The sequence below is a fragment of the Sus scrofa genome, chromosome 1 (assembly GCF_054392235.1).
Source record: "Sus scrofa isolate SSC_HxYL_T2T_F1_AM1 chromosome 1, Sscrofa_HxYL_maternal_Yorkshire_Landrace_v2.0, whole genome shotgun sequence".
NCBI classification, from domain to species: domain Eukaryota; kingdom Metazoa; phylum Chordata; class Mammalia; order Artiodactyla; family Suidae; genus Sus; species Sus scrofa.
Window position 1 is genome coordinate 6421651 of NC_139383.1, and position 27090 is coordinate 6448740.

The 27090-nt window shown below is 46.0% G+C and overlaps 1 protein-coding gene and 1 long non-coding RNA gene across 2 annotated transcripts in view; one reads left to right on the forward strand and one right to left on the reverse strand.

The window, feature by feature from the left end:
* PRKN (parkin RBR E3 ubiquitin protein ligase) overlaps positions 1-27090 on the forward strand; it is a gene marked incomplete at its 5' end in the record, with an annotated part of 1030308 nt that overhangs the window by 692206 nt on the left and 311012 nt on the right.
* On the reverse strand, positions 18-26843 carry LOC146405898 (uncharacterized). The gene is made up of 3 exons (XR_014843855.1): positions 26729-26843; positions 17452-18000; positions 18-3736 (listed from the first exon to the last, which is right to left on the reverse strand). It is a non-coding gene; the product is annotated as an uncharacterized LOC146405898 (long non-coding RNA).

The window sequence follows — 27090 nt, forward strand, 5'->3', positions numbered from 1 at the left end:
AAAAAAAAAAAAGGGAAGAAGAACCATTCTTAGCTCTTGGGCCAGCTTGCTGACCTCTGCTCTGAGGCATTTTAACTGGTCTTGGAAATAGCCAGCCTTGGTAGTTGCCACACATGAGCTTTGTTTGTCTTCACATACTGGTTGAGTTTGAGGTTATGCATATCCATGAAGCAATGGCCCTTGCTTTAAAAGAAAAGTTAAAGCTGCTTGTTTGAAAAATACCTTTAGATACTCCAATAGTGCCTTTTAATGTACCCTGGTAGAGTCTAGTAGACACTACTCTAATAGGACCTATTCATGCTACCCTGAAAGATACTGGTAGGTAATAGTACCTATGCAGGGTTCCTGTTGCGGCTCAGCGGTCAACAAATCTGACTAGCATCCATGAGAACACAGGTTCGATCCCTGGCCTCGTTCATCGTTCATCGGGTTAAGGATCTGGTGTTGCCACAAGCTGTGATGTAGGTCACAGATGCAGCTCAGATCCTGCATTGCTGTGGCTGTGGTGTAGGCCAGCAGCTACAGCTCCGATTCGACCCCTAGCCTGGGAACCTCCATATGCCTCAGGTACGGCCCTAAAAACCAAAGCCAAACAAACAAACAAATAGTACCTATGGATACTACTCCAATGGCTATTGCTAGGTAGGACTCAATTGCTACCGGTTGATGTGACTCTCGCAGTATGTATTCATATTGCTGAAACAGATCCTATTAGATACACTCTAATAGCTTCTCTTCTATTGGGTAACTCAGTACAAAACTGGGCCAATGACTCTTCTTCACAGCCCACAGCTCCTGGGGGCACCATACCATCCCCAGACTCTGTATTCTCAGAAGATTCTGTAGCCCAAGGGAGAAAATGAGGGGTCGTGAGTTGTAGTTATAGAGGGTGACCCATTTAGGTCTCAGAGGATTTCTCAGAAGTCACATACTTCAAGTAACTGTGATAATTGAAGACTTAAGCAGAGCTCTTGCTAAACGTTGTGTGCCCTAAAGCAGCTTCACACCACCACTGCAAACGCCATCTGCATTTCAAATGTATTTTCAAATTTACTTTTATGGCTCCTCTCCTAGGTGTTTTCGCTATATGTAAAGCACCATCTTCACAAAAAAAAGGCTTCTGTAGGATCTGTAAAACATTTTATGTCTTTCTTTTTTAAAGTCCTTTGTAATTCCTTGAGGATGTTCTTGAAAGGAACACAGAATACAGGTCACAATGCAAGGTGAGAATTAAGTAGAATAGTAGGTTCGGATGCATGAGTTAGAAAATATAAGAAGACGAGGGCGACGACAATATGGCACAGTAAGCAGTGAACACGCAGATAATGGCTTGACAAGCCGATGAGGAAGATTAATTCTTGCTGCTCGTTTCCACTGCCCGTGAACCTTGGACACCTCCACCATCCCCGGGAGTAAATTACAGCTTCTCAGTTGTCTTTGCCTTTTCATCAGAGAGACCTATTAAGTTGCATGTTTCATAACATAGGTTATTGTCCTATCTATAAATGCTGCATTCCGTTATCATCCTAAAGTAGGCATCTGTTGTTTCTGGGCAAGGATCTAAGCACTCCTCTCTGTGTTTCCATGGAGACCACATCAGGATCTGGTCCCTGGCATTCAGATAAGGCTTCCAGTGAGTGTGGTCAGTCAGTCACCTGCCCCCACCCCTGCTGGGGAAGGAAGTCAGTCAGACGTTTCCTCTGAGACTGTGGGCCACACAGGTTCACACCCAAATAGTGGAGGGGCTATGTTGACATAAATTTTAAAAAATATAAATAAAAAAACCATGTGTTGAGCACCAGCTGCATTCAGGCATTGTGCTAAATTCTGGGGATTCAAAGGTCACACACCTAGCTTCAGTGCTTACAGAATGTATGAATCCTGGAAAAGAACAGCTAGAGAATGGAGCCAGAATAAGCCTCTTTGCAAGGTTAAGACTGGACATGCCTGCCTCCTGGAGGCCACAGTCACTGGAGGTGTGTGTCACCCAGAGCTGCTCAGTGATAAACCCGGGCAAAATAAGGTGACTGACAGGGGTGGCCCACCCCCTTCCTTCCCTGGGCTCTTCATCACCCAGGGGACATTCACCCCGATTGTGGCAGCACAGGAACCCACCTCTCCTACTTTTATGTCAAATGGGGGCAGCAGAAAGGAGCCTTGACTTTAAATACATTTGTTCATCAAATCACCAATTATATGATGCATCTGTTTGGTGTGTTCCTCTAGGAAGGAAAAAGGGACACATTCTGATTTCAGAGATGTTAGAATGTGAAAAAAAAGTGCATCTTAGAATCAATGAAACATGATCCTTCTTAGATTAAAGCCTTGACTAGAACAGCCATCAACAAAATGAAGAGAGACCAGGTAGCAGCAATAACAATGCATGAGTATACTCATATAAAACTGACAGTGTAAACTGTATTTGTTTGGGATAATTGATTAAAAAAAGATATCGCAAAGCCACCTTTTAATGGCCAGCCCACTATGCTGACTGCTAGGTTCTTCACCTCTTACTGATGTCACTTTCTGATACTGTGGGACACTGTGGTTCGTCTTCATCTCCAAGACCTCAGTTTACAGGCTGCGCCCCAGGCTGAGTCCTAGACCCCTTCACCCCGTATCCTTCTTGCGTACCCACACTCCCTCTCTAGGTGGTCCCATCTGCTCCTCGTTGCTGTAAATACTCACCATACGCCGGCCATTTCCATACTTGTATCTCTAGGTCCAAATTCTCTTTTGAACTCTGAAATTAAACCACCTGCTGCCTCCCTGACTTTCCCAGGTATTCCTAATGGCATCCGTACTGGATCCGTTCACACGTGAAAGCTCCATCCTCCTCCTCCTGTCTCCGTCTTCATGGCCTCCCTCAATGACCATTGCAGTGCTCAGTCCCAAAGCGTCACCTCCGAGTCATCTGGGCACCTCTCTTTATCTCACACCCCACATGCTACCTATCAGTGAACCCTGCAGACTGTTCTTTCAAACACTTCCCAGGATCTGGCCACTGCTGCTACCTTAGCCCGAGGTGCCACTGCCTCTTGCCTAGATTACTGCAGCCGCCTTCTAGCTGACCGCCCTGTGTCCATGCAGACCAGTTTCCAAAGAGACAAAAGCTGATCCACTTAAAATTTTACTCAGATTATGTCCCTTCTCCACCCAAACCCCTTGAGTGGCATCTCAGTCCAGTAGCTAAAACAGCTGCAAGGCCGCCATGATCCGGCCCCTGCCCCAGTCTCCGTGGCCTCCGTAAATGACCATCGCAGTGCTCATGCTAAGCACCGGCCCCTGCTAAGTCACTGACCTCCTCGTGCCATTCTCCCCAACGCAGCCATGGCATTCCTGGAATCGTCCGGTACCCTTGCCCCTCAGGGTCTTTGTGCCCCTGCTCCTTCTGTCTGGCATCTCTTCCAGTTTCTGCAGGGCTCACGTGCGGCTCCAAGCAGCTCTGTGAAGACACAGTGGCTTCTCCAAGGACCTCTGACACTCCTCGCCCTCATATCACGTGGCAGCAAGTGACTTTGTGTCACTTGATCATTTCTCAGCGTCTTCATCATGCTTTTGTCGTGCCCTCTTGAATTAAAGCGCTGGAGTCCAGAGACTGCCTTGATTTCTTTCGCTGTCCATTACTAGTGCCCAGAAAGCCAGGCCAAGTGGATGTCCCTCCACAGCCATGTCCGCAGATGAACGAGTGACGCGTGAAGTTGTAGGGCGGGATTCTGGGTGCGGTTCTTCAATCCTAGAGTCGGGAAAGATGGCATAGTGGTGATGCACATCCTTTTAAGCAAGGCATGTTCCATTGACGTTATGATTTTATGCGTACTGGGTAGGAAACACATTGAAAAGACCTCATAATTTTGGATGATTCTGGAATCGGCCAGCAGCTCTAGAGTTCTTTGAAATAAATTACTTACAGATTAGTAAGGGAAAGGCCTTATGTAATTTTAGGATTTTTTTAATTTTCAGTTAAGAGTGTGCTGTGATAGCGTGGAAATGGACACCAGCATCCCATAGCATAGTTCAGTGAAAAGCGTGTTGAAACTGACCACTAAAAAACAAATCGATACATTGTTTACAACTGCCGTTTTGTTTAGACATTTACATGGGTATGAAGAGTTGTTTATCATCTAGCGTTAGCATTTTAAAAATGGACATATGGCTAATTAATGGTGTTGAGGTTTTGTGTTTTTATTTTAATAGAATGCTAATACAATTTATATACTTGGTATATAAAGGACGATCTGCCTTTTCTCATCTTTTGTCAGAAATCAGAGTGTGTTGCCTAGATGTTGAAGCTGTCAACTGTTATTCGCATAACCTGCAGGTTGACTATTCTGTTAGGGTGGTTGATTTATGCTACACAGTAACCAAGACAGTTGAACGCAGCTTAGCCATCTTCATGGCTGCTCCTGCAAAGGAACTGTGTGGACAGAGCCAAGCAAGAGGGGGTTTCTTAAGAGCTCAGGAGTTATCATGATAAATTTTAAAGCCATGGGTTTTATTGTTGAGTCACAGGACTTTATATGAAAGTTTCTGCTAAATCGGATTGAGACAAAAAAATGTTTCTAGAATAAAGTGTTTGAAGGCACTAGCAAACAGAGACCAAGACCACTGAGGAACTGAGTAATGACATTAACTGGGGAAACAGCAGCACTGTTTATTTTGATCAGAGTCGCTTTTTGTCTCTTCTCTTTTCAATGTATGATTGCTTGCTCTGGAAAGAAAAAAAAATAGTGAGATATCAAAAGTATAGTCTCTGAGAGACTGTGCTGGCTTTATGACTTTGCTCTTTCCACTGTTCATTTTTATTGGTGGGCCAGCTCACTTCTCCTAGCCAGGTTACTAAAATTACAAGCAAGAGAGGGACTAGAACAGCCAGTCCGTCAGACTTGGAATATCGAAAAGGTCAAGTCCATATATAATCCAATGGATTTATTGCTATGTGAAGCATTAAAGTGTTGAGCACGCTGACTTACAGCCTGAATGCTAACAGGAACAGGAAGCACCAGGACACGGATGTGTGGTCTTGTTCCCCAACATTGGGTGCACGTGTCCAACACAGAATGAGGCCAAACAACCCAAAACATCCAAGTATGGAGCAAGGAAAAAAAAAAAAAAAAAAGTTTATTGTTAGGCCAACCAAGGAGCACATGAACCTCTGATGCTTGGAGAGGAAAAGTGTTTATCAGCAAAATGTGGGGTGAGGGCTGCAGGGTGTGTGACTGTCTTCTGATTGGTTGGTGGTGAAATCAGAGGGCGGGGCTCCAGGAGTCTGTGCTCCACCTGAGGTTACCATCCTCCACCTGGGTGGGGGCCTTAGTTCTTGCAGAAGATACTGTTAAGTACAAGCACATTCCTTGAGGAGGAACTGGGCTCCTCCTTTAATCGCTGCACTAAAGCTTCTTTTCATTTTTCATTTTTGTTTTTATTGAAGTACAGTTGATTTGCAATATTGTGTTAGTTTCAGGTGTATAGCAGAGTGATTCAGTTATACATATACCTATATCCATTCTTTTTTCAGATCCTTTTCCCATAGTGGTGATTGCAGGATGTTAAGTAGAGTCCCTGTGCTCTGCAGTAGGTCTTACCCTATGGTTTCTGGATTATTCCTCCTGCGTTACTGCTTTCCCTCCCTTCCCTGAGCAGCATCTATTTGAAACAGCCCTTGGGACTCAGGAAAGGTCAAGAAGGCTGAATGAAGCCTATGTCTATCAAACAAGAAATGGGGGGATACAGAGGGGACTTGTTCTTGGGAGGCCCCTGCGGAGCCCTGCTCCATTTCAGTCTTGAAAATGATGATGGGGGCTGCTGAGCAGCTCTCATGTCAGTGCAGGTAACTGTAGCCTCTGCTCCCCCTTTAGTTCTGCTATTGAGCAACATCCGTAGTTTAGACTGGTCCTGTCAGCCTTACTACTAATGCTTAAAAAGGGAGTAGTGTGGTGTTCCCGTCGTGGCGCAGTGGTTAACGAATCTGACTAGGAACCATGAGGTTGCGGGTTCAGTCCCTGCCCTTGCTCAGTGGGTTAACGATCCGGTGTTGCCGTGAGCTGTGGTGTACGTTGCAGATGCGGCTCGGGTCCCGAGTTGCTGTGGCTCTGGCGTAGGCTGGTGGCTACAGCTCCGATTGGACCCCTAGCCTAGGAACCTCCATATGCCAAAGAAATGGCAAAAAGACAAAAAAAAAAAAAGAAAAAAAAAAAGGGAGTAGTGCACTATTGCTCATTCTTAGAGACTTATTGAAGATTAGGCAGGTTGCCTTGGCTTCTTATGTTTCTGAGAGCATAACACAAGCCCTTGCATGCAGCCTCCCCTTCTGCAACCGGGCACAGCATGTCATATTATGATTTGTAAGAAGAAATAAATATTTGGTCTTTGTTCCCCTTCCTGGCACACAACTCCTAAAACCCTGCGGTTCCCCAAGAGATAAGAGCAAGGGGAGCATCTTTTGTTATAATATTTGATCTTTTGTCCAAGGTTCCTGAAATAGCTGCAAAGAGATAAAGGTGAAGGAGTGCCCTTTGTTATTCATAGCAAGGCCTTTTGGCCACACCTGATTTATGTTAATGAGATGATTTTTGGAAAGCCCCTGGATAACCACGCTATGGATGCTGGTTGCCAGGGAAACCAGCCCTGTGATTAGAGAGTTGGAATTTTCAGTCCAGGAATGAGAGCAGGGCTAGAGGTTGAGGTAATCACCAAAGGCCAATAATTTAATCAATCCTGCCCACATAAAAATCCCTAAAGTATAGGGTTCAGAGAGCTTCCAGGCTGCTGAACATGTGGAGGTGCTAGGAGGCTGGTGTGCCGGAGAGGGCAGGAAGCCCCGAACCCCTTTCTCCCAATACCTCCCCCATGCACCTCTCCCATCAGGCTATTCCTGAGTTGTATGGCCTAGTTAGGAAGCTTTCCCTGAGTTCTGTGAATCAATCTAGCAAATGATTGACCCCCAAGGAGGGGGTGCTGGGACCTTCCAATTTATAATCAGTTGATCAAAAACACATGTGACAACCTGGACTTACTGTTGGCATCTGAAGGGAGGGGCTCGATCTGTGGAACGGGGTGGGGGTGTCAGACCTGAGTAGACTTGTAGGATGGAGATCTGGTGTTGGCAGAGAACTGGAGAATTGTCTCTTGCAGAGAAAGCAGCCACACATCTGGTCTCAGAAATGCAGTACTGAGGAGCCCCCACTGTGACTCAGCAGAAACAAACCCCACGAGTATCCATGAGGACGCAGGTCGGATCCCTGGCCTCCCTGGATGGATTAAGGATCTGGTGTTGCCGCGAGGTGTGGTGTCTATATGTTGCAGACCCTGCTCAGATGGGATGTTGCCGTGGCTGTGGTGTAGGCCGGCAACTGCAGCCCCAATTCAACCCCTCGCCTGGGAACCTCCATATGCCTCGGCTAGGGCCCTAATACCAAAAAAAAAAAAAAAAAAATGAAGTATGGAGAGTGGCAGCAGATATAGAGCATGAGGTTTTTCCTCTACAACTCAGAGATCCCCTGGCCTCCTTCCTTACACACAGAATTATATTTTCCATTAGTGTCCTCAGAAGCCAAAAGGCATTATTCTCAGGTGCCTTAGGAGGAAAAAAAAATTCAGCTCCTGTTGTGAGTTGAATGATGTCCCCCAAACGCCTGCAAGTGTGACTCTATTTGGAAAGAGAGTCTTTGCAGATGTAGTCAAATGAAGATGAGACCATACTGGAGGAGAGTGGAGCCCAGTCCATCTGCCTGACTTCCTTGCAAGGAGACGCACAGACACACAGGAGAAGGCCAGGCCGGCTGAAGACATGAAGCAGAGGCTGCAGAGATGCAGCTACAAGCCAGGGACTGCTGGTGTCAACTGAAGAAAAGAAGAAAAAAAGCACAGCATGGGAGTTCAGTTTGATGGGGGGCAAAATGAGGACGACAGCCCGGGAGACAGGGTCTCGGCTCTGAGGAGCTGCTCTGAAGAGGGAGGTCGGGCTGGGGGAGGGGCAGCACCTCTACGGTTTTGGCGAAGGGGTTACGTGCGGTCTGATACACACGTTGGCAGAGGCTCGCTGCTGGTCTTGAGGAGCAGATGGCACTGTTGACGCTTTTAGCGTTGTTCGAGATAGGAGGAGATGCAAGAACTTGGGCTCATAAAACCCTCTCCTGAAAATATCTAACTCCCTGAACACCTTTTCTGCCAGTTTTTCCCAGAGCCCAGGGTGCCTTTCACATCTCCACCTGAGCTCCTTTCAGGGGTGCTGGCTGGCGGTCAGTGGTCGCAGCAGGTTGGGTTCTAATCCTTGCCAAGGCAGAGGACAAGTGCCGGTTTTTAGTTGGCCCTGGGAGCCAGGAGAGGCCAGGAGAGAGGCACGAACAGGTTCTCCCCCAGACTCTCCAGAAGGAAGCAGCTCTGCGGACCGCTGGATTTGGGGCCTCTGGCCTCCAGAACTGCGAGAGAGCGGGCTTCTGTTGTTGTCTGGTCCGTGGTCCACTGTGAGGGCAGCTGTAGGAAGCTAAACACCTCCCTTCAGTGTCAACCCCCTCGCCCAGAAGCTTGAAGACCTGGCCTGAACAGAAGGGGTGGCTTGTAGGCAGCAGAGGTGACTGGGGGAGAGGACTCCAGGGCACACTGTCTGAAAGTCCACGGAGTGTCGCTTCTGGAAAGTCATTTCCATGAAGCTTAACCCCTGCTCTGGACTTCGTGACACCCGGGCTTTCAAACCCACAGAGCGAGGTGTGCGGCTGAGTCACACCACACCTCTCCCACGTGTCCTCAGTGGCTCTAGCCCATGTTCAGACAACCCTGGATGGACAGAGGACCAGATGGAGAGCAAGATGCTCTCGCAGGCCCTAAAGCCTCCCATCTGCCAAGGCCTGCTCTGGGGGAGCCAGTGTGCTCAGCCAGGAGGGCCCAGCCTCTGGGGCCCAACTGCCTGGGCTTCGTGGCAGCTCAGTGCCTCAAGCGACTTAGACCGAAATAGGACTAACAATAGCACTAATCACAGAGCTATAAAGATCTATGGATTAATGCATAGAAGCTCTTTTCTTTCTTTTTTCTTTTTGCTTTTTATGGCCGCACCCGAGGCATATGGAGGTTCCCAGGCTAGAGCTTGAACCGGAGCTACGCTGCTGGCCTACGCCACAGACACAGCAATGCCAGATCCGAGCCACATCTGCGATCTACACCACAGCTCATGGCAGTGCGGGATCCCAGACCCACTGAGCGAGGCCAGGGATTGAACCCACATCCTCATGCATACTAGCTGGATTCATTTCTGCTGCGCCACAACGGGAACTCCCTATTCTTCCATTTTAAAAAGGAATTAATGGAGTTTAACATCTTAGAGGCCACTGTGTCCTTTTTCTGGTCATTATGATTTTACATATATATGTAGCAGGTGGAAACGTTAAATGATGAACTTGCACTATCTATAGGCCATTTTTTTCTAGCACTCATGAGTATGCTTTGTTCGTTGTTGTTTGTATTTTTAGCAAGCGGGCAACTTTATATTTAAAAGCACATAAGGGCATTTCTTTCTTTCTTTTCTTTTTAATCCTCAGATGAGATTTATACTCAGTTTCATGGGACTCTGGTTTTTGATGATAAAATGGAAATAGCCAGTTGTACTGATGCCTTTTTTTGTTTAAATATGACAAACCTGATTTCTTATTTTTTTTTTTTTGTCTTTTTTTTGTTGTTGTTGTTGTTGTTGTTATTGTTGTTGTTGTTGCTATTTCTTGGGCCGCTCCCGCGGCATATGGAGGTTCCCAGGCTAGGGGTCTAGTCGGAGCTGTAGCCACCGGCCTACGCCAGAGCCACAGCAACGCGGGATCCGAGCCGCGTCTGCAACCTACACCACAGCTCACGGCAGCGCCGGATCGTCAACCCACTGAGCAAGGGCAGGGACCGAACCCGCAACCTCATGGTTCCTAGTCGGATTCGTTAACCACTGCGCCACGACGGGAACTCCCCAAACCTGATTTCTTTAAAACAAAGAGTTCTATTTCTGGGCTCGAGGCCTTGGTTGAAAGGTAGGATCATACCGATATGTTTTAAGAAGCGTCCACACATATAAGACCCAAGATTTAGTCCCGGCTGAATGAGCAGGACTTATAGCTGTGAGATGCATGAAAAACTTAGGCTAATGAATTAGGTCAGAATAAATTAAGAAAACATAAATCAAATTTTCAAAATTCCAGAAGTAATTTGTATTACACGAACCCATACCTTCCTGGAGGAAGTGGTAGGTGCCCATAACATTAAGAACTGCTGACACGACTACTTAACAGTAATTGATTGTCTGGATTGCGGTATAAAGTGTCAGGGTTTTTCTTTACTCCTTCTTTCATTTTCTATAATTATTGCTATGAAATTTGGAAAATGGAGAAAGGTCTAAATATTATAACAAGAATTACCCATAATCTACATTGTGGATTTAACGAACTGTGACGTTTTTTGTGTCCTCGGCTGTTCTCTTCGTTTTCTGAAATAGCATTTAACACATACTCTTCACTCAGGCATCATCAGTCGGCATGTAACGTGCCCACTGTCTCTGATGTGCCTGGAAGCAGGCACCACGTTAGGGACACGGGGATGAGGAATTCCAGCTCTTGAGCACAAGGAGCTCACAGCTGACCACCAGCGTGAAACTACCCAACGGAGCCTCTAACTGGGGTGTCAGTGAAACGTTCTCAGTGTCCAGAGAAGAAAATCAGCTGGAGGAAAGGGGTGGAGAAAACCTGACAGGAGAGAAGAGGGGAGCGGGGAGCAGAGGGGATGCGGTGACCATGCAAAGCTGGCAGAATGTGCAGACACACCCTGCCCTGGCCGGGAGACCGACCACGGGGAGGGCAGCCTCCAGGGCCAGGAGCGAGCGAGGATGGAGTAGACCAGAGCGCTGGGCTGCTGTGAAGAGCTGGCCCTGCAGAGAAGGGTAGAGTGTACCGTTAGCAGTGGCAAGTCACATTCTAACATGAGGATCATATTTTGTTTGACTAATTTTTACTGTTGCTTTTCTCTATGGCTGGGAAACACTCACATCACAAGCTCCCCCAAGCCTCCCAGCAGCCCCCTGAGGACTAGTGACTGCCATCTCAGTGGTCAGAAAAATATCCTTGGCGATGCTGCTCCTAAGGGGGCAGGACAGACACTGGCCAAAGGGGTTCATTCATTGTCTTCTTCCCTCCCATAAAGGCAGCGTGGATAGCCTGCTCTCGCCTGAGTTGTGAGCCTTGATTCCATCAATGGGCCAGTGCCCCAGGGCCAGCTCAGTCCAGGGTCCTGGTGGTGCCATTTCAAGGTGTGTCGAGTGGGTGGGGGGAACTGCTTTAACTCCTCTTCAGGGCGGAAATGATGGACCTGTGCCAGCATCTCCTCAGATGCTCTTGTATTATTCAGAATAATGAGGGGCAGAATTTGTTTTTCCTTTTCTTTAATAAATTCTAAAAACGTAAGGCAAACAAAATTTCTGGGAAAGTCAGACTCCTCCCAAGGAAGACTGCCCACCTTCCATGTAGTCTTTCTTTGTCACCGCGACACACAGATCTCTCAGCAGCTGACCTAAAGCCAGTAACAGTAGACACCAGCTACTGCTGCCTGGAGAAGCAAAGCGTCGCATGTGAGTGGTGGGGAATCAGGAACGCTATGAAGGGGCTGTTCGAGAGTGTCTTAAAAGAGGTATGATTGCTCATCCCCCAGTTCATAGATGAGGAAACAGATTGAAAAAGGTCATGAAACTGCCTAAGACTCTAGGGCTAGGAAGCTGCCCAGCTGGGATCAAACCCAGGCAGTTGAGTCTTCTCTGTGCCACACGCCTCCTCCCTCCCCACCAGCTGAGGTTGACCTGTGTGTCAGGAAAGTGAATCTGATGGCCATGGGCCAGAGTGGGCAGAAGCCGGGCTAGGAAGAGGAGATAAAGGGTCCTTCCTGTAATCAGCGGTGACGTGGCCCCAGGGCTGTTGAAGGGGTGAAGGAGAGGCTGAGGTAGCCTTTTCATCTCAGTGTTTCATGTCTTAGATGTTTATATAAGACTCAGTTTGAAAAAAAAAAAAATAGTTCTATAGGGAGTTCCCGTTGTGGCTCAGTGGTTGTGAACCCAACAGTATCCGTGAGGATGCGCCTTCCATCCCTGGCCCTGCTCCGTGTGCTAAAGAATCCGCTGTTGCCACAGCGGTGTAGGTCACAGATGTGGCTCGGATCCAGTGTTGCTGTGGCTGTGGTGCAGGCCGGCAGCTGCAGCTCCGATTCGACCCCTAGCCTGGAAACTTCCATCTGCTGCAGGGGCAGCCCTCCCTCCCCCCCAAAAAAAATGAAAGAAGTGAAGGAAGGAAAGAGAGAGAGGAGAAAAAAGGGTTCTAGCACAAGTCTTGCAGTTGTCAAGTTGAAATCCCACTGCTGTAGATTCAACTGACCACCTTGATCTAAAGGGTGAGTGAGGTCAAATTCCAGGACACCTTTTGCTGCAGAATGGACAGAGCTGGACAACCTGTGGGAAGCTGAGAGCAAGAGAGAGGAGTGAGAGACGAGTCTAGATGTCCACCTGGGAGCCTCGCTGAGTGTTAATGACATGATAAGCCATAATAAGGAATATCAGGGGACGATCAGGTTTATGGGGGCCAGGAGGATGTATCTCGTGCTAGCCATGTGCTATCTGTGCAGAAACGTCTAGATACCAAATAGTCGTGGCAACACAAGAAAATCCCTAGGAAAACCTTTCCCTTTGGAGACCTCCAGATGCTGAGCGCACACCAGCCTCAGTGCCTTGTGTCCACACAGGGAGGGAAGCTTTTCAGCCTTTTCAGTAGAGAGGACAGACAGGTGGCAGACATAGGAACGTGAAGTTAATAAGGAAAGAGTAAATGTTTCTTTTTCCATGTTCCCATTGTGTGGGAAATAAATGAACATGTTTCATGTTTTTTTAACAGTATATGAGACTAAACCCTTTGTTTTTTTGAATTTATGGGTTTTGAAGTCATTTTTTTGTGTTTTAGTATAATACTATTAAAGAAATTTTCATCAGTCTTTCATTGGTTAGTTTTATTTATTTTTTTAAGGTTTCTTCATTTTTAACGATGAGGAGTAGTTATTTATCTCTGTTAATGGCTAATATTAGAAGTTTTTTTTTTTTTTTTAAAGAAGCATGATATTTCTTCTACATTAGAAGCCTGAATTCAGTGTAGTGTTAATGCTTTGTAGCGCTTTGGTCACATCATCACCTGAAGTTTGAGAGTCCAGTTTAATGAGTTAGTTTTATTTTAAATTAACCGACTTGTTTTAAACCCACATTGAAATTGTTTTCAGTGCTTGGAAAAGATCCATCTGCCAATTTATAGACAAGCTAGCTTCTCTGTGTAGGCCCTGACACAGGTAAGCTGTCCCGAGAACCTTTATTCAGTGACCAGGCACAATGCATATTCTATTATAGGCATTTTGTTTCCGTCTGGCTGTGTTAAAGGATAGCGACTCTAAGAAGTCATCATAAGTGTAAATAAAGCCAGGATGCCTTAGGTCCGCTGCACTCAGGCAGTAGCCAGCCATTTAGAAAGCCTGGGTGGAACCGCTTGACACTCTGCTGACAACTGGAACCATTCAAACATTCGTCACTTAAATGCTTAAAGGAAATTCTCCTCTTTAAGACCCTCTATTTCTTTTGCTCTGATTGTCTATACCTGAGAAATTTAAGCCATGGGAAGGAGCCGTATCTATTTTTCTTTGAAAAGTGCCTATCTATGGGAGCTCTAAGGGGCTCCCCTACAGCTGGGCTCCTAGGGTTGTTTAAATACCCCGGTGAGTGGGCAATGGGCCCAAGACCGCCATCCTCCTCCAGCTCCTGACTTACCAGGCCCTGGAGAAGCTTCCTCCCCAGGGGGTGACTTACCAGGGCAGGGCTAGAATTTCTAAACTGCTCTGGTCGGGGCTTGGGAATAGCGATGGGGAGGAGTCGGGAAGAGGCTTCTGTAGATGAGTTCATTGGCCCAGCTGCTGTGGCTTTTACTTTATTTGGGGGGTAGATTAGTTCCAAGGGGACTGATGGATATGGGGGGCAGGGGCGCTTCCAACCCAAAGCCAACTCTCCCCACCCACAAGCCGTGGCTCTGTGCTACAGTTAACCACCCTCTCTCCAGGAGCTCTGTCCAGGGCCAGCCCTTGGGATCATGGGATCTCCCAGGAAAGAAGGAGGCAGAGAAAGAACAGAGAGAGGGAGACAGCGTTTAACCTGAGCCAAGTGTAATGGAAGATCATTGCTTAACATCATCGGTAATGAAAGTCATTTGCATTTTCATGAAAATTATAAATGTTTAAATACATTAATCCAGCAGGAAGATAAGATCGAACATGTCTGACTCCTCTGGAGACAAAATTTGCCTGACCTGAACGTTTTGTTGGCAAAAGCTTTCATGCACTAATATGAGGCTATTCATACCCTTACTTTATCCTGCTGCATGTGGACATTCATATACTTCATTGCAGATACGCTGGTGAATTGTATTAGACCCTGCTGTGGGTGTTGCGTGATTTACGGTATATACATTGTAACCTTCCTAAAATTTGAAAAGCCTGAAACCTAGGGTTTCAAATGGGATTACAAACCAGCAGAATCACATTCCCATTTCAGAGGCACAAAGTTAGAGACTTAGCCAAGGTCTAATGTCTTATAGTGGAGCTTGGGTTTAACTTCCAAAATGCACAGCAGCTGCCCTCATGGCCACTGAGCGTTTCCGTCCACCACTAGCTAATTGTTCCCATATAGTTTTAGGGCAAACAAGCAGCAAAACCACCACCCATCCCTTCTCCTCAAACAACAAAACCCAATCTCCATGAGCGGGATCATGGAAGCTACTAGGATGAATTAGAATGGGCAGATGGATGCATACACTAGTTAATGGGTGAAACAGCAGTCTACCACTGGGCATATCATAAGCAAAAGAAGTGCTCTCAGATTCAATTTCATTGCAAAGCAACACATCCTTCCTTAGAACTTTTACCATTTGCATTTTTTAAGGCTTTTTATTTCAAGTCTTATGGCTTACCAAAGGAATTTTTTTTGGCCAACATTTTCCATTTTCCGTCTGTGCAGCTCTTTCAATGCACGTTTGTCTAAAGATGCAACACTTAGGTCTCTTGAAAACTTGTTTGTTTGTGCCATTTATGTTTACTCAAGGCTTCTCTGCCAGGCACAGGTGCTGGAGACACAGCTATCAACAATGCAATGTCTCTGCCCTCATAGCACTTACATTTTGGTAGTAAAATAAATTAATAAAGACAGAAATACACCGTAAATGAGATGGTACGTGCTGTGAGAAAAACTCAAGCAGATACAGAGAGTAGGGTGGATAGCGGTGGAGAGAGGTGTTCCTGCGTCATACCGAGTCACCGCAGAAGGTGTCTGAGAGATGATATTTGAGTACAGACCCAAAAGACTAGGGAAGGGAAGCCATGGCAATGCTCAGGGAGGGAGTTTCCAGGCAGAGTGAACAGCAAGTGCAAATGTCCTGAGTGGAAGCAAGCTCTGTGGGTGGTTTGAAAACAGCAGTGAATTCAGTGTGGCCAGAGTACAGTGGGTGAGATTTGCTGAGGACAGGCCACTGGAAGTGCAGGAAGCCTCACTGGACTCTAGGGGGTCTTAGCTTGTACTTTAAATGGGATGAGAAGGGATTGGAGGGTTCTAAAAAAGACGGTTATGTAGGACTTACGAGGCTCCTGTGTTGAGAACAGTCCATGGGTAGAATTCAGACGACTGTTCAAACGTCAGCTGTTTAGGAATTCCCGTTGTGGCTCAGAGGGTTAAGACTAGATCCATGAGGATGCAGGTTCCATCCCTGGCCTCGCTCAGCAGGTTAAGGATCTGGCATTGCTGCAAGCTGCAGCCTGGGTCACAGATGCAAGTCGGATCTGGCGTGGCTGTGGCTGTGTCTGTGGCGTAGGAAGTTCCCTAGATCTGGGAACTCCCATATGCCACGGATGCAGCCATAAAAAAAAAAGAAGAAAAGAAAAATAAATATCTGAAGGAAAAAAAGTCAGCTGTTTAATCCACACCAGAGATGGCAGCAGTGTCCCCAGAGGCGGCCACATGGGGCCCAGGAGAAGCTGCCAACTTCTGGACTCTGGTGAAATATCTGCACGAGATATCTGTGATAAAGAACAGAGTCAAAGAGGGCACCAGGGAACTTGACACAAGGAACTGGAAGGTTTGAGTGTTGGTTCACTGAGATCAGGAATGCTGTGAGAGGAATGGGTTTGGGATTAAAAAAAAATAACAAGCAGTAGTTTGACATTCAATTTCTGAGCAGAAATGAGAGGCAAGCAGGTGGATGTTCCAGGATGTCTGAGCCAAGTCAAGACTTGCTGTCACCAAAATCAACATGTCCAAAAATAAAGCACCAAATTCAATCCAAAAAAAAAAAAAAAAAAGACTTGCCATCACCAGCCAACACAGGGCAGTGCAGGCGTGAGGATGGGTGAGATCAGGAGGGGAGGAGGCCTAGGGCCTGAGCCTGGGCCCTGACAGCCTCGTCCGTGAGACAGGAAGAGTCGGCCTGGATGGAGGGTGAGCTGGGGTGAGAAGACCAACCAGAATCGATGCCAGTTTCCTTCTTTTCCCAGCCAAACTCTCTTTGGGACAACATCCTGTGCTTATCTGGACAGCCAGTTCACCACTTTTTGCTTGCAAATCATCAGCCATTTGTCTTTCATCTTCATAGAAATGCCTTTTAGTTTTTATTCAGCCTCATTTTTTCCTTTGAAATGCTTTTTAAGGATCACCCTCTCCTTTCAAGTTCCATCAACAGCGTGATCATCCCCAGCCCTCACTATTCCAGAGTTGTTGCAGGAGGTTCTGATTTCCCAGCTCAAACACTAGGCTCCTGCTCTCTGGCCCATCCCAAGACCGCAGCCAAGGCGGCTTCCCAGGTGGGACGCTGGTGTAACTCTGTGACCCCCTGCAAATCAGATAATACCTGCGGCTGTCATCCTCACAGCAGCAATCCTATTTTGAGACCTAGCTCTGTTCCAGCTGCTGCTATTCACATCTGTTATCTCCTTGAGTTGTTGGAAGGGCTCTAAGTGTTATTATTACTTGATCTCTGCTAAGATGAATTTAGAGAACAGACCTCTAACCAAACTGTCTCATCTGTTCTTATCCATACTTACAACTCAAATAAATGTGGTTCATAAGCAGTACTTGAGTCTCCTCTTCTTTCCAGAAGAGGAACAGAAGCTTAGAGAGACCATTTGTAACTTGCCAAGGTCACGAAACAGGAAGTGACAGAGTCAGAATCTGACCTCAGGCCTCAGACCACGCCCTACAAGCCTCATCACCGCCTGCTCTTGTGCGGGATTCTGCACAGTCACCATAGCAACACCACCCCTACCTGTGCCCGCCCCCAGCAAGAGTCTTCTCCTGGCCATCCTTCACACCCTGCTCAGAGCCCCAGTCCCTCCACCCTTGACCTTATTCTGTAACCTCCTCAATAAACCAACCTTCCAGAGGCACAGACAGCATCGTGCTTCACTCTTATGACAACTCAGGCAAACTGAGCAGCGCCAACCACTGCCCCCTTCCCCTCCAGTGACTGCCAGCCTCCACTCTCCAGGTTTGCAATTGTCAGACAGATTTGCACTGTGCTTTTAGCTACACCGAGTTCCATGTTCTCTGTAAGGTGCATAAGCATTGGTTCTGCTGAAGGTGTTTGTCACAGTGGCTCTGAGTAAATGTCACTCGTTATTCAGGGGGACCGGAGTATAAATGTGCACTTGTTTATGTTGCGTGTAACATTCATGGCATTTAGACTCTGTCACGTGTCAAGAAGGACCATATAATTCCATTCCTGTCATGTGAGTCCGTCTCTGAGGAATCTTTTAAGCCTTGCATAACATAAGTGACACTTTACATGTATCTGTTGAATTCAACAGTGGTGTAGAAGCATATGGTACAGGTGTGCCCTGGGGTTCCAGGGACTTTACCCTTGATTCTCCTGCAGTCCTTGGTCATCTGTTTCGCTGTGTCCACTGAAACAGGCCTGGAAGCATCTAGACAAAGGAATTAATGGATAAAACAATGAATTATCACGCATAGATTTTTAACAGTCAGGACCTAGACAGCACAAGGGATTAAAATAGGGACCCCTTTTAAAACAACTCCTTTCTCCTGACATTTGCGTCTTCTATTTTGATCATAAAAAGAGTTTTAGGACTGTCTTAGAATATCGAATCACCTTCTTGGTGAGTTTTTCTTTACCCTCTGCTTCTTAACAACAGGGTATTTGGAAAGTTTGAGAAACAACCCTTATTATTACACAGGCCCCCAAGTTCCACCTCTGATCGTTTTATGTACCAATAAGGACAGCCTGCGATTTGAAACAATTTGTGCCCACAGTAATTAAAAATATGACCTTTATCCAAATCCTGTTGCAGAGGCACTTCTGAGTCCCTCTAAAGCACACTCTCCAGCTGCTCTTGTTGTTAGACATGTTTCCACTGGTTGACTAGATGATTCCTAGTCTTAAATGATTAACTTTGCTGCTGTGTTGTAAGTCACTTGACTCAGGAGTGACAATCTTGGTTGAAAGAACAGCAAACAGAAACTATTTTCTCTTTATTGAAAGGTGATTCTATCTTGTGTAATAATGGACCAACTCTTCCAATTAAGGGAACATGGCTCGTGAATAATGCAATTATTCTTCTGATTAAAGTGATCTCAGAAAGAAATTGCATTTCTGAAAAAATTACAATGCATATACACATTTCCTTTTGTTGATAGAGTTTATCATTCAGGATAAATGGAAATGAGAAACCTCTGTGATGGAGCCAAAATTTGTGTGACACCCTTTCCAAACAGGAGTAGATTCAACCAGTGGACACATTTTTAATTCACGCCTCACGTTAGATGGAAAATCAATTTATTTTTAATGGTAAGTCAGGTTGTGTCAAGAAACAATACAAAGAGCATGTATTCTCAGTCCTCAAACTGGCAGCTTGTCAAGAATTTGGTTGTTGGGATGTCAAAAGTATTGGAATGAAGTTCCACCTCCTCAGAAAAATACAACAGGTATTTGAGGGATTTAAAAACTTAATTGTAAAAAAGATGGGAGCCTAAGATCTAGGGTAGAATGGCGAGATGACGGCCATGAGATGCTGCTGGTCAAGAGGGCCATTCATTCAGGGCCTTCTAGGCTCTTCCAGAGATGCTGAGCTGTGGTCTAGGAGCTATGAAAAGCCACTAGGGAATTTTACAGAGGTATCTGCATCATAATTGCCTTTGAAAAAGTAAATATGTGTACCATGTGGAGCAGTGTCTACCTGAAGGCCAACCAGGAAGACAGCTGTCCAAGAAGTCCACGTGAGAAGTAGTGGCGTAGAACTCACAGGGAGCAACTGGCCAGCCAATCTATGGAGGGAAGGGAGAGGCAGAGATAAGAAGGTGTTCAGGGCTGTGGATTTAACAATTGGGTAGGCTGTGGTGACCTTGACTGAGATTGGAAAGAATGAAAATATGGAAAACCGTCATGGACTCAAATTGTAGTATCTGAAATGTGCCCAGGTGCAAATGTCAGGTGGACTCCTGGTGTATGGGTGAGTGAGTCAGTAACTGAATATTTATTTAGAACCTTTCTAAAGACCATCCTAGGTCAGGAGAACAAAACTTAAGAGCTTTGCCTTCAGTTAGTTTTCATTAACATTTGCTTCTTTCATTTGATCCTAAATTTTCTTTATTTATTTTTGTCTTTTTGTCTTCTTAGGGCCACACCCACAGCATATGGAGCTTCCTAGGCTAGGGGTCTAATAGGAGCTACAGCTGCTGGCCGATAGCACACCCACAGCCACGCCAGATTTGAACCTTGTCTGCGACCTACACCACAGCTTGTGGCAACGCCAGATCCTTAGCCCACTGAGCAAGGCCAGGGCTCGAACTCACAACCTCATGGTTCCTAGTCAGATTGCTTCCACTGCACCACAACGGGAACTCCCCTGATTATAAATGTTAGAATTATCTTAAAATATCACATCATCTTCCTGGTGAGTCTGAGAGGTGAGAGAGGAGATAGATACACAATAAGCATGTATCATTTGAGATGCTAGTAAGTATTTGGAGGAGATATATTAGGGCACTTTGGCTAAGGTTGACCCAGGAGGGAGGGTGGGGAGCTCCTTTTCCAGGTTCAGGGAGGGCCCTCGTGGCCCTCGCCAGGATCTGAAGTTCAGATGAATGATCAGGGCTAGAGATACAGCTTTGGAGCCATTGTGTTGAGACCTCAACTGAAGGACTTGTCTGTGTCATTGCCAGAGAGCAGAAATCTTCTGATTCCGGAGGAGCACACAGAATCAAAGCCAAAGCAACATATGTATAATCAGAGCATTAGTCCAGGGCGCTTGGGATTGGAATCAGGGGAGAAGGGACCTGTGAAAGCTACAGGTGAATGGAAGAGCAGTGGCTGGAAGTTTGTAGAGAGATCCTGGGGCTGGCAGGGATGACAGTGCTGAATTTCTACTCCTCCCCAAGTCCTTTGCTCATCCACAGACTATTTGAAGAACAAGTCTGATTTCAAAATGTCCTCTGCCCACAATTTACTGTTTTGAAGTTGGAAAATATTCCAAGTGGAAAAAACAAGCTCCACAGTGACCTGAGTCGCCACCAGCTGCTTTTGGAGACAGCAGTCTTCCTGCACTCATCTCCCCAGACTAGGAAGCTGTGACTAATGCAGTTCATTCTGGAGGCAACCAGGCAGATGCTTCACTGCTTTCTAACTTAAACCACACGTAGAAGCCAAAACATGGGAGCTGCCATTGTGACTCAGTGATAACGAACCCAACTAGGATCCATGAGGATGCAGGTTCAATCCCTGGCCCCACTCAGTGGGTTAAGGATCCGGCACTGCCATGAGCTGTGGTGTAGTTTGCAAACATGGCTCGGATCTTGCATTGCTGTGGCCGTGGTGTAAGCCTGCAGCTACAGCTCCAGTTCGACCCCTAGCCTGGGGAACCTCCATGTGCCAGAGGTGTGGCCCTAAAAAGATAAACAACTTTTAAAAAAAGAAAACATGAGAGAGAAATATTTATGTGTGTGATTGAAAGAGAGCACATGTGTAAGTCTGAACTGGAAGCAACAATCAACATGAGCAAAAACACACTTTACCTTCTATTACTTTTCTTTGACAAGCTGCCATTTTCCCTCAGCCGCAGGAAAATTGAATTCAGTCCAATTCAGTAAACTCAGTTGAATAATTTTTCACCCACTTCAAGATTAAAACGTTTAGTCTGTTTTTGTAATACCCAGTCGAATCAAGCATTGTCATTTTCTCGGACCACCTGCACTTTAAAGCCTTTCCCTCTCTCAGCTTGGCAGGACTTCACCCTGCACTGAGGTCTCCTTCCACGTCCCTCCTTCCATGTTTGAACCCTGGCCTGAGCCCGTGGTGGCCGGAGGGCTGGGTCGGCCGAGCCCGGTCCACCTGGCTGGTCTCGTTGGTGGTAATGAGGTGCCAGGCTGGCTGCGGCTGTGTCCTAGGTGTCTGCCCCACGTCTTGGGCAGCAGAGAGCTTACTCAGGGTCATCCCCAGCAGCCCGACTCGCAGCAGCCTGTCATCCAGGATCAGGATGGGCACCCCCATCTTCTGAGTTGGGCTCCCTCCCTGGGGGTTGGTGACAGCCTTCACCAGCTTCCTCTGGGCCCTCAGGAAACCTCCCTGTCCTGGCCAGGCCAGCGATCTCAGGGGACCGCTTCTGGATCTACTGACCCTTTGTCTTCTCCGCATCCACATGGAATATGGGCCTGGCGTTTCCCTAGTCGCCATCAGAAGCAGCAATTCTAGTCCCATTGCTCTGGGATTTCCTAAAACTTGCTGTTAGACGTTCCCTAAGAAACTACCACTTGCTAGAGCATCTGACCAGAGAAGAAAGCAGGGACATTCTCTAAGCCTAAGCCCTGGCCTTTCTTTGCTCCGTCCCCATCCTTCTCCTGCCAGCTCTGAGTGGGCATCTCTTCTGTCTGGTCACTTTCCCATGGCCTGCCCTCCCGGCCTCCAGGAAGTGGCCGTCGCCCTCCTTTCCCTGGAGCCAAGATTTCAGAAGGGCTTCCAGGACACGTGAGTTCATCTCTGGCAGAATAGCCACACACAGGACCAGCACAAACTGGCAGATCTGCGTGTTTGCAGACAGGACCCGCCCAAATGCAAAGGGAAAATAGTGCAACTAAGTTTAACAAAAATGACTCTTTGGATTTAAGAAAATAGCTCAATTGTTAGTGACTTCCATTCTCACTTTTTTTTCTTTCTTTCTCCTTGTTGTTTTAACTGCATCTTATTCAGTTATCTAAGTAACTTTCGAAACAATCAGATGACGAATATTGAGCGGGGTCCTGTTAGGTGCCGGGCAACGTGGCCCCATTGTGTCCCTGTGCAGCTTTTTATGATGCTAATAGCAAATAATTTATGATAAATGTCAGTAGTCATTGATCACTGCGCACTATTATATCTCAGAAACCTGGACTATAGTTTAAGAGTTTGATGATAAAACTAGAAAAATACCGAAACCAACATAACCCCCTCCATCTGAACCCAAGGTGAAAAGGTTTTCTTATATTAATGTGATAGTGTATTCTATTTGATAGACCTTCATTTATGATTGATAATTCAGTGATTATCGCATATGCCTTCTATCCAGAAGGGCATGAAATTATGGCATTCCAGCTACCTTCTAAGGCTGATTTTTGTTGCCAAACCTTGACTTGCATTTTCTTGTGACATTGATGCATCTGCCCTGTCTGTCACCACCCTGGCTTTCTGGGATGTAAATAACCCTATCCTTAGGTATACATGTAAAACAAAGGCAGCATTTCCTGGGGACTCTGATGCTGCCCTTGTTTCACGCTGTAAGTGATTGAGATGCTATGGGGTAGCTGTCTGCATAAATTAAAAGGCTGTGCTGTGACACCCCTACCAGTCAGTCAGATTGATTGTGCCAAAGGAACCAGTCGACTCTCAGTAGAATAATCAAATGAGGGATGAAAACGATTTGTAAATTGGTTGGAAACGTTTCCAGAGAGTCGCGAATTCTACACTTAAGAAGCATCGAAATGTACAAACCACAGTGATGACTGTCGTTCTGTATAATGCAGGTGCCTCTTGGATGAGGGGCTTATTAAACCTATATTATATGACGGAGGCACAGACCACTCTTGGTTTCTGTCTGTGGGTTGCAGCTCAAGGCTCTTGGTAAATATGTGTGATTTATGTAGGAAACAGTATATGGAGACAACTGAAATCCCTTTGGATAAGAACTTTTAGCAATATTGAATTTAGAAATGCACTTTAAAAGGTTTATGGACTCCGGAAGTACTGAGAATTTTTTAATAACTGAAAGCAACCTTGCGTGATGGTTGTCCTCTGAACACGCCTTACTAACCTGTCAGCCTCTTCCAGGGCAGGGCCGTGGGCTAGGCATTTTCCTACTCCTCACAGCCTCAGACAGGAAGTGGTCTTTGGGTGAAGGCGTATCAGATGAACTCTAACGATGTCCAAGTGGAAAGGCCTGCGTGGCTGGAGAACGGCACTTCTCAAAATAGACTTTGCTTAAGAATCGCTCCCCAGTCTTGGTCAGTGCAGATCCTCGGGAACAACCCTAAGGGAGTTACTCAGTAGAAACTTGGCCGCGACCAGCCCCCCTGGTCACTCTGCTGTCTGTGGGCCCCACCTCCCTTGGAGAAATCATTGCAGGGATCTAAAGCGTGCCGGCTCCTGGTCCTCCAAGGACTGGGAGGAGCTCAGGTAATTAGTCAGAGCAGAGGCAGAGACATCCAAGAGGATGAAGTACCTCTGATTTCCCTGTGTTGACCCCACTAATTAGAATCTAATTAGTACATTCCAAACACAGACATTAAGTATCTGCTTACAGTGATAAATCTTAGATGTACAGGTCTTAATTAAACCTAAACCTCTCTTCTTAAAAATAAGCATTAGATTGCCCTATGATAAAGTAGGCTTAATCCATTTTTTGTCTTAAATGTAATCTATTGGGTAAAGTGCTGAGATATATATATATATAAATTTATATATATATTTATATATATATAAATTTAAAATAAGCGCATATTAAAGGATCATAAAGAAGATTGTAATATAATGAAGATATTGCATAACGAGTTCAAGATGTTAAACACAAAATGAGGCAAACCCTTGGAAATGGCCAGTAGTCATTGTCGGAACGAGCCCATCAGAGGCTGTTTTGAGACCTAAGGTGGACGGGAGGATGGGAGGCCTGTGCCCCTTTACTATGCATGTAGTAAACATTCTCGAAGGCAGATTGTCTGCATTCAAGGCCAGACACCATCATGGAGACACTTCATGCACAGATACTAAAGAGACAAAGGACTTCACAAGTTACTAGATATACACAGTATGCCAAAATGGCATATTGGTCATATCACAAAATTGAAAATGTGAATGCAAAAGAGGCTAAGTAGAATGATATGAATATTCACAGAACAAATATCTCCCTCCCTCTCTCTCCCCCTCCGTCTCTCTCTCCACTCCTCCCCCAACTTCTCTTTCTTTCTCTCTTTCTTTGCAAATGACACTGAAAATTTCCAGTGCCATGAATTGTTTGTTTTAGACATTGATTGTAGTGCTGGAGAGCAGGGGAGAGACACACTGCATAGAAACAGGGCTTAGTAAATAAACACACCTTAAATTACAAGGTATGCTGGGCCATGCAGGGGCTTCGTAAATGAACATAAATTATACATGTCTGGAGGGTTATTCCTTTTCATAAAAAAGTAAGAACTGTATTTTTAGTCTGTCATCTGAGCCATTTAATTCTCTCTCTCGCTCTCTCTCTGGATGAAATCCTAAAGAACAGTTAGTGAAAAATAAGCCACCCCCCAGGTTAGTGACATAAATGAGTAATGCATGGTGCCCCAGGACCCTGTGAGTCAGAAACCCAAGCAGGGCACAGGGAACAGCTTGCCCCAGTTCCACAACATCTAGGTCCTTATCTGGAAAGACGTGAGGGTTAGGAACACTTGACCTCTGGGAGCTGGGATGGTCTGGAGATATCTTCACGTGGATGCTAACTGGAAGCCGGAACACCTGCCTGGCCCCTCCATGTGGGCTTGGCTTCCACCACTTAGCATGGTGGCTGAGTTCCAAGACGAAACCTCTCAAGGGAACAAGGTGGAAGTGTATGGCATGCTTACGACCTTAGCCTCAGAAGCCCAATAGCATCACTTCCCTGTGCCTTTTGGTTGAGGCCATCACTAAGGTCTGCCTGGGTTCAAGTAGAGAGGACACATGCTCATCACTCAGTAGAGGAGCGTCAACATGATGCTGTGAGATGAGCATCTGAGATGAGAAGTGTGGCGGCCATGTTTGGAAGATTCCTTCTCATGGGATCTAGCTCTATGAGCTATGTTTCTGTACTGTTCGGAGCTTGGTTTATATATGCAGCTTATAGAAATGCATACCAAATGCTTATCAGCCTCTGGGTAAAATGAAACGTGCACTTCTTTTGTTTCATGTACACTCATGTTGCAAATAGGGGGGAAGTCACTCAACCTTTTCTTTAGGCCAGAGAAACATCCTTAGTTTTTCAAGGGCTGTTTGACTGTTGTATCATATGGCAATAATGACGTGAGTACCAGGCTGCCTGACCAGTTAGGATAGGTTCACCCAGCACCCAAGTCAAGCAAAGGAAAAGCAAAGCACACAATGAATGCCCTCTCCATAGGAGACCAGGGAGAGAGTTTGCTGCCAGGAATCAGCTGGGGCTCAAAACGTACCTTCTAATTTTGAGAAGAATTGTCTTGCATTTTCTTTTCTTTGTACCATTTTCCCATGTTGGAACTAGTTTTAGGGAATTTGACAAACCTCGTAATGCTTTGTGACGTACCTTATAGTAATTAAACTCCTAAGTAGTGAATTGAGCTACTTATAGACTCAGAGCTGGTACAGTTTTAAGAATCCCTGAAGAGAGTCATACACAGGGCCAAGGTCTTGCACAAAGAGTAAAATTTAATTTCTAAACCGCTTCATTCCCAGGAGGCAAGGCCCTTGATAGTTTTGCATCCTCGGAAGGATTTTCCCAGTTCTTAGATGGTTCCATGGCCGTGCGTTTGGCTCTAGGACATCCTGACACACTGTGAAATGTGTTCTAGACTGAGCTTGAATGCTTAAGTTTAGTACAAAGAATTTTGCCTTTGATCTACTACAGACACCTGAACCCAAGCTTGAAATGCAAATAATAGGTTTCATGCGGGGAATTTAAAAGGCACGCAGAAGCCATCTCGATCCAAAGAATAAACTATACAGCACAGTTAAAACAGAAAGCTGGAGGAGGGCATGCTTTACTATGCTATTCTTAATCATGAATCTGGGTAGCGCAGTTTAATGATGTGGCGACACACACGGATAATGACGACCCCCAGGGCTGACCCCGTGGACAATGGCGGGAGCTACAGGCTACTCCTTGCCCGAAACATGAGCTTAAGTAAATGTGTTTGCTCTCCCCCAGTGCTTCATTAACCGCTGATGGACACAGACCCTTGCCTCCTGCATCGATCATTTATATACTGAGATAATGGGCAGAAGTGATGCATATGCATCAGACCCTCCCTGGCAGATCAAAGCTTGTCCACATCCTGCTGAGCTGCTCGACTTCGGGGCTTTTGTTACATTTTCACAATCTGAAAACGGCAGTTTGGTCTCACTGGTGATCTATGTGAGTTTTAAAATGATGATCTTAATAATAAGACAAAATCTGCAATTACCTTTGGCCACGGTCCTTGAAACCAGACCACGTGGGGACCTCAGGGAGTGAGATTTTGCTGGAGAAGGAAACTTGCTTTGTCTCCACTTGAGAACCACCCCCCCCCCAACCCCGCGCGCGCGCCTTGGTGGAGGATCAGAATGCTTCAGGATTCAGCTTTTTTATGCACCCTGAGCCTCATATGGGTAATAAAAACCCAAATAAACAAAAAGAGGAAAAAGGAATGCTTCTTGAATTGATTTGATGCCCCCAAATCACATAACATATTAAGTTTCTTAGAAGCATGAAAATATCAAAATCTTTATTACTCAAGTTAATTATGCTTAGTGTGCTAACTCTTGCTTCTTAAAAGAAAAAAAGAAA